The sequence below is a fragment of the Mesocricetus auratus genome, unplaced genomic scaffold (genome assembly GCF_017639785.1).
Source record: "Mesocricetus auratus isolate SY011 unplaced genomic scaffold, BCM_Maur_2.0 Super-Scaffold_100010, whole genome shotgun sequence".
In the NCBI taxonomy this organism is placed as follows: domain Eukaryota; kingdom Metazoa; phylum Chordata; class Mammalia; order Rodentia; family Cricetidae; genus Mesocricetus; species Mesocricetus auratus.
In genome coordinates, this window is record NW_024429194.1 from 35,318,390 (window position 1) to 35,329,051 (window position 10,662).

The 10,662-nt window shown below is 42.3% G+C and overlaps 1 long non-coding RNA gene across 1 annotated transcript; it reads right to left on the reverse strand.

The window, feature by feature from the left end:
• Window positions 1-8,597: 8,597 nt before the first annotated feature.
• On the reverse strand, window positions 8,598-9,750 carry LOC121142627. Its single transcript, XR_005879653.1, has 2 exons — window positions 9,291-9,750; window positions 8,598-8,774 (listed from the first exon to the last, which is right to left on the reverse strand). It is a non-coding gene; the product is annotated as an uncharacterized LOC121142627 (long non-coding RNA).
• Window positions 9,751-10,662: the final 912 nt, after the last annotated feature.

The following is a 10,662-nucleotide window of genomic DNA, read 5'->3' on the forward strand; positions in this document are numbered from 1 at the left end:
CAATTAAGACAATATCCACAGACCAGTCTGTGGCTCCCACTTCTCTGTGATTCTTGCACAATAAAAACTAGCCAGGAAAGCTTCACATGTAAGTCTCCCTCTTTAAAGCAGTCTTGTGAATTTGTCATCATCTTTTCTGTGCCAAGTTTTCTAGTCTAAGATCCCTGTCCATTTGTCAAGCTCTACTTCCTAGGAGAAACGTATGTGTGTGTGTGTGTGTGTGTGTGTGTGTGTGTGTGTGTGTGTGTTACCAGGATCAAAACTAGGACTTTTGCAAGCAAATCAAGTGTTCTACCATTGAACTACATGCACAGCTCTTCCTGTGAGAAATTTTCTGATTCTTTCTTGATTTTACTGATTTTACTTGACTTTCCCTGCCCTGAGCTGATGAAGCATCTACTCTCTGAATCAACCACCTGACTCCTATAGCTTCTTGGTCCGTATTATGACTGTCATGTATCCACATAACAGAAACCACCAGGATTCTGTGCAGAAGCCCCACGTCCCTTTGGAGGGGGCTCTTCAAATGCTGATTTTGTGTGCTTTTTCTTCCTGTGGGCTCAATATGGTCGACTCTTGTTCAGAAAGCTACCCCTGGCATTTTCTGTGTGTATAAGCAAAGGCTTGACATCCCAGAGAGAAAGAAATCATTCCAGCTATTGCTTCTTCTTGAACTTTTTCCACTTGACCCTTTTCACCTAAGACTCCACATACACAGGCATGTAAAATACATATACAGGGACTAGAAAGATGGCTCAGTGGGTAAAGATGTTTGTTGAACAGACGTGATGACCTAAATTTAATCCCCAGAACCTAAAGTGGAAGGAGAGAAGTGATTTAATTGGAGATAGACCATCTCCAGCACTTTCCAGAGTTTATTGATACTTTGATTTTGTAAGTGTCAATTCCAAGAATGTCACTTCACATAAATACATATTACAAAATAGCAGAAGTGTGTTTAAGGCCATTTTTAATTTGTTGAAAATTCTATATTAATCCTCAGACAGAATTCACTTCATAAATTTTTATGAAACAAATCAGCAACTTCTAAAGCAAAATATTCTCACCCAATCCAATGCAAAGGCATACTAATTTGATACAAGTAAAAATATTAGTAGGAAAATACTAACAAAAATTCTGTCTTCAGTAATTAGGTCATTATATTTCTAAGCTGAAAGAAATGTGTGGAGTAAAAGCACTGCAATTCATAACATTCAACAGTCTTAGATAGTCTGAGCTGATGTGTGTCAGGTGGCATTCACTAGAGCCATGTTATACAATGACATGCGCAGTGCAGAGTATACATGTTACATATTAACAAGTTAGACTGATACCAGGTGGTGGTCGCACACACCTTCAATTCCAGCACTCCTTAGGCTGAGGCAAGCAGATCTCGGTGAGTTTCAGGCCAGCCTGGTTTACAGAGTGAGTTCCAGGACAGGCTCCAAAGCTACACAGATAAACCCTGTCTTGAACCTGCTCCCCCACACCAAAAAAAAGAAGTTAAACTGAAGTGAACTTGGGTAATATAATTATAAACACCATCAAAACTTCTTTGGAGTCATTGTATATTTAATTCTGACTTAATTTTTTGTCATTGCATTTAGGACAGTTTGGGGCAGTAACAGAATACAAGTACCACAGACACACTTTCTAATCCCATATGCTGCTAGCCACCATGATTCTAGAAACCACAAGCCCATCCTAACTCTGAAAATCATGCTCTCTCGTCTTGTATCCTATGACCCAGTGTCTCAGTAGTATGGAAATGTGTAACTCTGTCCAAACACCCCCATGGATATGTGCTGATGCCAGGATTGGATAGACAACAGCTCCTACTGATGTTCCGCAGGGATGGCCTGTCTTTTAGACAGTGTGGGGACCAGCCAGGCCAGAAACCAGATGTCTGCCTGACTCATCCACAAAGACAAGACCTTTGTGTCCCTAGTGGGGAGCCTCAGAGAAAATATATATGTCTGGGTTTATTTTAAGGCTGAGAATTCTTAGTTTCTATCTCCACATTTCCAATGATCATAGGTTCATGGGGTGGGGGTCAGGAGGAACAAGCCCTGTGTCAAAGCAAGAAAGACTGATAAGGTGCTGGGAAGTTCCGGTGTACGTGTGTGTCATCTTTCCCCCAAGTGCTAATCAACAAATGTGGTTTGTGGGCTGGAGAGAGGAGTCAATAAGAAAGGGCTTGTCACACAAACATGAAGACCTAAGTTCAAATCCCTGATGCCTATGTGCTTTACGGATGAGTTATAGCAAAATAAGAAATAGGAAGAGACGCTCACAAGCTATGTAACAGTGAACAACAAAGAGACCCTGTCTCGAATAAGGTGGGAGGTGAGGAAAGACTCCCAAGTTTGTTCTCTGACCTCGAAATTCGTGCCCCCTCAATCATACACATACAGATCAGGAAAAAAAAACTATAGTTTATGCTAATCCGAAGCCTAAACTGAAGTTTGGAGCCTCCTAGTTTTTCTATTTCCCTCTTTTGCATGATCTACATTTAATCTCTTTCTCTGAACTTTATTTAGTTCCTGGGAAAGAAGCACCAAAGGAAAAGTCAAGGCTTCAAACTCAGTTTATCAATAACCAGTTTAAGCATTCTGTCAATTTCTCCGAAGCATTTAGTAACTTGAAATTCCAAGATCTCTATTTATTTGAGTCATCTTTACACTTATAACCATGAGCATTGGACTACAGAATACCTAACACCCCAGTTATTATGTGAATGCACAGAAGATAAAGGTGTAACGATGTGAGGGTCAATTTAGAACCTCTGACAGCTCAGTTAAATAGCGCCCCAATGGGACTCTTTTAAAAGCACCTCTTATAATAGTCCTCCTTATTTGTGGGAAGTTCATTCCAAGACCTCGAGTGAGTGCCTGAAAGCACACAGTGCCAAGCCCTCTGTAATGCCGAGAGCCTTCCCTTTGCACCCACAGACTCTCTTTGGTAAAACTAAATAGCCTCCATCCCTACTATTGCACTTCCTAACCATAGGATTCTTTGAACACAGCACTGCATTACCATGGCAGTGATTTAATGCCTGGCAGGGAGGCTGGTGGCATGTACAACACAGATATGGTGGATAAAGGGGTGACTTGTGTCTCAACCTAGAGAGAATGAAAAGATGGACTGGACAATACTCAGAGCCTTGTATAATTTCATATTAAAGGAGTGTTTATTTCTGAAAATCCTTCACTGAATGGCTTCATGTCATAGTTTAATGTGGAGAAGTGAAGCCATGAAAAGCAAAACATGTCACAAGTGGGGGCTGTTTTCTGTGTGTTGTGTGTGCACACACATCTATACTTGTGGACATATGCTATTTTTAGAATTCAGAGAAGACAGGAGATCAAAAATGATCAAAAATGCCAACTGTCCCATCCTAGTTAATAAGAACACTGCCTTAATCTGCCTCTGCTGTGTTAAAAACACTCTAACCAATAAATTTGACAACCTTTCTTAGTCATTCCCTCTCAGGTCATTGCCAGAGTTCACCTTTAATGGTCTCCCACAATGCTGATGGGTCTTCAGGTCAATAAAAACTTTATGTGGAGCAATTTAGTTGAGAGATGCAGGAGAGGGGGTGGGTCCCATTTGACCTGGTCATTGCACTTCAACAGTTAACTCTAATATACTAATTTTTTAAAGAACAATAGTCGATTGTGGTAAAAATTCTTGTGTGTGTTTGAATAAAAAAATCATTGGAAATACACTATAATTCAAGTGTTAGTTAATACATTGTGTAAACCCAAATCATACGTAGTATGAAGAGGAAGAGACAGAGATTTATATTTTAGCAACAAGAAAACCCATTTGTTTTTATGAAATGTGCATGATCAATCTTTGAATATACATATAGTCATGGGACAAACATTGGTGGATCTTCTCTGTGTCTGCTGGGTCAGGCACTAGTAGGATATAGCTTACAGAAGCAAGTGCTTCAAGAGGCAGCAACCCTCAGCCTAACATCACTCCCTTAGAAGATGCCATGGATACAGGGAGTGAGGTCTGAGTTTTGTTTGTTTGATATTGCTTGTGTTTTGAGAAAGAGAAATGTAAATGATGCATATTCACCTCAATTTTGGTTTAGGACATAAAGAAATGAGGAAAAAAAGTAACAGCAAAAGGTAAAGCATCCTACCTATCAAAGATGCTAGGCAGCAGGAAAGAAGCAATTACCACTCCCAGGTGAGGCTTTCCAGAACAGGTGGAATCATGGGCAAGTGTTCCAATCTCTTCATCTTCTACAGAACTCACTGGGTAGCCAGCAGGACTGAACCCCATCATCCACAGCAATATCCAGCTCAGTAACATATTCTTGGTCTCTTCTTTTAATGTCCCACACATCCTCTCCCTTCCTTCCTTCTTGCAATCCACTTCCCATTAAGAAGCCTCAACTCATATCCTTACCTTAAGTTCTACTTAAAGATGTGATAAAATTAAGTAACTCCCAAAATGTAACATCCTCTTGAGTTTCACAGACTCAGAAGTCTAAGAAGAAAGAGCCTCAATTCCATCCCTCACTCCAAGCAAGGAAACTCAAAAGGAAAATATGGTTTTCTCCTTGGGACAGGAGAGAATGACTATAAACCACTGATTCAGTGAGGTATTTTGTTGAACCATCCACTGTCACTGACAAGACTGGAGGCACCCATGGAGGTCAGACCTGGTCCTTGTCCTCCAGGAACCCACAAAGTTGAAAGGACTCCCCACACACAAAGCCAGAACACATTTAAGGCATCTCATCTGCCCTACACAATTTTCTTTTTTTTAAATTTATTTTTCAGTTTAAATTTAGATAAGAAACAAGGTTGCTTCACACGTCAGTTCCAGGTCCCTCTCCCTTTCCCTCCCCTCCTCCCGTGCCCTCCCCCCCAACCCCCTCATTATCCCCTCATTTCCCCAGGGAGGGTGAGGCCCTCCATGGGGGTGTCCATAGTCTGTCATTTCATATAGGGCAGGGCCTAGACCCTTCCCCAAGAGTTCAGGGTGAGAGTGCACCTCACATTGTTGGATGGGAGTCCAAAGTCCATGTGTATACTGATGGGTACTGATCTGCTGCCCAAGGCTCAATAGATTACCTAGGCCTCCTCACTGACACTCACATTCAGGGGGTCTTGATCAGTCCCATGCTGGATTCCCAGGCTGAATCCTGGGATTCAAGAGTTAACCTTTGTCAGGTCAGCTGTTTCTGGGGGTTAAACCAGCCCAGTCTTAATCCCTTTGGTCATCAGTCCTCCCTCTCTGTTACTGGCTTTCTTGAGTTCAGCTCAGTACTTATAACCGAGGGAGTCTGCCTCTTCTTCGATCCAATTTTCTTGCTGTTCCAACTAATTCAAAATGAATCGGACTTTAGAGACCACAGCATCACATGCACAAGAGTATAATTGTGGATGCCAGGAATGGGAGGGCTACAGTTTGTTACCAGCGTCATAAACCCAAACCACCCCCACAGCGATAGGGGTCTCTTCTCTTTGGTTGTAACTCCTAGAATTTCCTTCATGGCTTTCAACCTGTGCCCCAAATAAAGAGGTCTCATAAGATATGGAGGTCTTAAAAGGAGCTCCAAGGGAAGATGGTCATGCTGCCCATACTACCAGATTCTCACACACCACTTTCCCACCTAGAACTTCAAACTCATCTCTAACCAGTTGTTGGATGTGGACAAGCATGAATCAAGGGCTGGCAGAACTTAGGACAGAAGTTACAAAGTCTTCAGGGTCCAGCAAGGCTGTGTAGGAAGGGATGTATGGAAACAATGGCTCCAAGAAGTGAGGAGCCAGTGTTGACAGACATTGCAACTTTTCTAAAGCCACTAAGAGGTAAAACATGTAAGTTTCCCATTAAAAAAAAAAAACACCTAGCTTTTTCAGGGCAGTGACTAAATTATATGGTTTTCCCAGACCCTCTATTGAACCATGTAGAAGACATTTGTCCTCTAAGCCACTAAATAGGAATGCTACAGCAATGAAATTATCTTTTGTAACTGAAGATGTATTGAACGCCCATAGAACTGAACAATTATAAAATACTGAAAAGCAGGAAAACAAAGAAAGATTTTAAAGAATAAATTCTAGATAGACAGGAGGGACTCAAGTTCATGAGCTCCTAGTGTTTAATTTGGGGCCAGCTAGAATTCCTGGAATCCAGTTGCAGAGAGAGAGGAGTGATGAACAAAGGGGTCAAGATCAGGCTGCTGAAACCCACAGAAACAGCTGACCTGAACAAGGGGGAGCTCATAGACCCCAGACTGATAGCTGAGAAACCAGCATGGGACTGACCCAGACCCCCTGAACGTGGGTGGGTGTCAGTTAGGAGGCCTAGGAAATCTATGGGGCCTCTAGTAGTGGATCAGTATTTATCCCTAGTATAGGAATGTACTTTAGGAGCCCATTCCACACAGAGGGATACTCTCTCAGCCTAGACACACTAGGGAGGACCTAGGCCCTGTTCCAAATGATATGACAGACTTTGAAGCTCCCCCATGAAGGGCCTCACCCTCCCTGGGGAGGAGAAAGAGGATGGGATAAAGGCATAGGTGGGGGACAGGGAAGGAGGGGAGGGAGAGGAAACTGGGGTTGACATGTAAAACAAGCTTGTTTCTAACTGAAATTTTTAAAAAAGGGGGAAAAATAGGGGTCAGCTGCATCATCTGACATGATGAGGAGGTACACAGGATCATGTGACTGTAATGTTATGGCCAGTATTGCATCACACACGGCCTCACCCTATAAATAGTCTATTGGCTGCCTTCTTCCTTTCATTGGCTTAACTACCTGAGAAACATCTGGTTTGGATGCGTAGGTTCTGTGCCCTAGTCCCACTCCCCACTCCCACACAAATGACCCTGCTAATAAAAAACTACCATCCCACAAAAAAAGGAGCCCAAAAGAGGATCTTCAAAGAAAAGGGAACAAGTTACCACAAATACTTTATGGACCTCTTGGGAAAATGAAGCAAAAACTGACATAAGACTATGGAGAACAAAGAATCCAGTCTCCCAGGAGCTAGAGGTCCAAGAGTGGGGGCCCAGCTGAAGAATGTCTCCGGCCTCCTTTCTCATCATGTTTTGTTTTTTCTTTTCATAATATATTTTGATTATACTCTTTCCCCGCTCCCAACTCCTCCCAGGTTACCCCTCCCACCCCTTACTCACCTAACTTTATGCTTGTGCTCTTTCTCAAAAAAAAAAAAAAAAAAGCAGGTTGGCACTCTCCCTGAGGTTTCTATACCAGTCAGTGTATGTATGACTGTCATCGCCTACCATGAGATATGCCTGTCAAATGAGTACAACCTACTGCCACAAGATAAACTAGTTTCCTGTAGTGTTACTCCAGTACGCTGTACTTCAATACTCTCTGCTATTAGGTTCGGAGATTCTAGCCCAAGAACTTCAAACACTACTCTACCATTGCTCCCCAACCTCATTTTGAGGTCAAATATGGTGGCCAAAGAACAAAAGTGCTCATCAAAGAAATCCATCACCACCTAGAACATGAGCCAAGGCTCTGGGATCCACCTTATTCGACTGAGCATCAGGAGACACCTCCAATCTAACCCTTTTCCAGTTTCTATTCCTCTCATGGACTAAGGAAGAGATAAAAAAAAAATCCTCACCCTTACAGATTATCTTTGGCCTTGCTGTTATGTGGGAAGGTTAAATATGTCTGCATGTGTATGTGTATGTGCATGGTGAGGCATAAGTATGTGGGAGTGTTGAGGCCCAAGATTGATGTTGGGTATCTTGATCACTGACACCCACAGTGGTACTCACAGCTAGTCTGGAAATCCTTTGTCTCTGCCTTTCTTGTGCTAAATTACAGTTGGGCCACCACACCCACTCAAACTCTTATCCTCATGCTTATATAGCAAGTACTTTACCCACTGAACTGTCTCCCCAGATCCCTCTTGCTCGTTTTTTCAGAAACACATTGATGACCTCCAGAAGGTCCTGTGCATGACAAAACATCTGCAATTTATTGGTAATGACTGGAGGTAGAGAATGACCTGGTACCTTTATGTAAAGATTCGATTGTGCAAAGAACATCAAATATCTATCAGATATTTGGTCCCCACCATACATTAGGTGTGGGACACACTGTGAGATTAGGAATGTTGCCCTCTGTGGCCTGTGTTCTAAACAGGCATATCCAGTTGTAAACCCATTGTACCTTTGTTCTACCTCTTGATTATACTGGGCTAGTGTTGGCTTCTCAGAAAAATATTTGTCTTCATGGCTGCCAACAGATGAAGCTAGAAGTATAATCTCCTAGAAATCTGCTTACCATCACCACCATCAGAAGTAGCAGACTAGCCAGTGTCTGGCCCAGTTTAGAGAAGTTATCAAACTAAACCCTTCTCAGAGTCAGAGCATCTCAACCTGTCCCAAACCAAAGCCCAACCATGAATTTCATTAGCAATGTCTCAAACAGGAAAAAAGTGGCATAGTTCCTCTGACTCACCTGCTTCTCTCCCAACCTACCACACCCCACTATCTTATTACATAAAAAAAGCTGGGGTATTTCAGAGGCCACAGATTACTCCTTAGCTAAATAATTGCACTCAAAAACACCTTTTTTTTCAGAGAAAGATGATGGTTTATTCAGAGGCCCTGGGGTGGAGAGGCAAGCTCAATGATGATTATGGTGGTCTTGGACCTGCCGCAGGAGGGGCTGTCGTCTGAGTCAGCCATGGGAACAAATATGACTTGGTACTGCATGGAATCAAGCAGTTTCTTCAGCCAAGCCATGTGTGCCTCACTATGGATAAAAATGAAAAGCTGTGAGGGAACACTGTAAAGTTTTGTGTTCTTCACATAGGGACCTTGCCAACTCTTATCTGAAAAGGCCATCAAAGGCACGGTTTCAAAGTGTTTGAGAGCCTACTTTCAAAGAAGTAGGTCCAGTGATAACAGTGTCTCCTACAAAGTGGACAAGAACAGAGGGAGGCTATACAGCACAAGGAACATGGACATCTGGTTCTTTGTGTGCTAGTAGAGTTGGGGAGTTTGGAGAGGTAGAAGGGCATGTAGAAAAAATAGCTAGGGGAGAATTTTGGAGGCTGTATGATGAGCTATACTTTATGTTCTATGCTTTCACTGGTGTTGTGATATGACATTGTCAGCAAATGTGTTTGGGCGCATTTATAGCTATCCTGGGATTCATCGTTTTGGCATGCCCACTTTAGATACAATGTGTTTTAGAAAATGGCCAAGCCAACGTGGTCATTACTTAGTTTTTAAAGTCTGCTTTGCAATCAGAAAGTGTCATCAGTACCTTAGGCTTTTGTTCCTTTTCTGGGGTGATTTCTTTGCTTTGTGTCTCTGTGGAAAATCCTTCGTGCAACATGTTGGACACCAACATTTACAGGGTTTTGCCATCTTCTCACGGTCCCCAACTCTGGTCAGCAGTGAGGTTCTGGTTAAGACAGCCTCTGGCTGTTCCCGCCATCATCCCTCTCCCTCACCCCAAGTCCATCAGTCCAAAGCAGCCCGGCCATCCTCTCTTTATAAGTGACTGTGACATGGGCCCTCCTAGTCAGAGGACCTGATGACTGGTGATGCTTTGTCATAATGGCTGAAAGTCAGCATGGTAGTTTGCTTGGGTGACTGGGAAAACACTGGAATATTTTGATAGTCAAGCAAATATTTCAGACTTGATATTCTTCAGTATAGCACATACAAGCTTTATATGAGTGACGCAAGCCTGTAACCGCCCCTACCAGGCCTTCCAAGCACAAGTCTTACATTTTCAGTAAGCATAGGCTATTGGTTTCATTGTCTTAATCCTAGAAATCTCTTGAGTGAGGACTTGAAAAATATAGAATTCTTAAAATGACTCTCTTGAGGTACAACTGATATACAATTTGAGAAGTTTTGACCTTGGTATGCATTCAATGAATATACTGCCACATATCAAGGTAGTAAATGTATCCGCTGTTCCTGGTAGTTCCCTTATGCACCTCCATAATGCCTTCCCTATACTTCTCCAATCCCTCTCCAACAATGTGGTAGTCAAAGGTCTAAGCCAACACCTTTATTAAAAAATGTACTACCCCAATCCTTCCCCCAAGAACCCCACAAAGATATAGCTTCAACCTCAAGTCCAATATCTAAGAAGTCATGGATACAAAATCTGGACAGAATTTAGTATATATAAAATGTGACCAAAAGATACCTTTTGAAGGTTCATGTGTCATCTTTGGGTTTTGGTGGACTTAACAGGAATTTAATAAGTGTTAAGAATCACTGATTTTTTTCCTATGAAACATTCTAATTCACTCTCCACTTACTCAATACTCAACTTAGCTGTGGAAGTGGAGGTTGCTTAAGGAGAGAATAAAAAGCCTGACTGGAGATGGATGCTGGAGGTGGAAGAGAGGAGTAGAGATGGAAACATGGAGAATATGAGCTACATCTATTAGGAAGGTTTCCTGAACATCTTCAACCAAAGGGTGATACAGTTAGCCTTGTTTGCCAGAAGCTTCACTGGGCAGCACTGAAAGAAAAGAAAAACTTAAGCAGCCTCTATAAAGATGTATCTGAAGGTCACAAGAATTCCCTAAATGGGCTACCATTCCTTATTTCATATAAATGGAGGCATCACAAATGCAGGTTTAATAACTACTAGGAAGCAAAAGAGAGAGTCC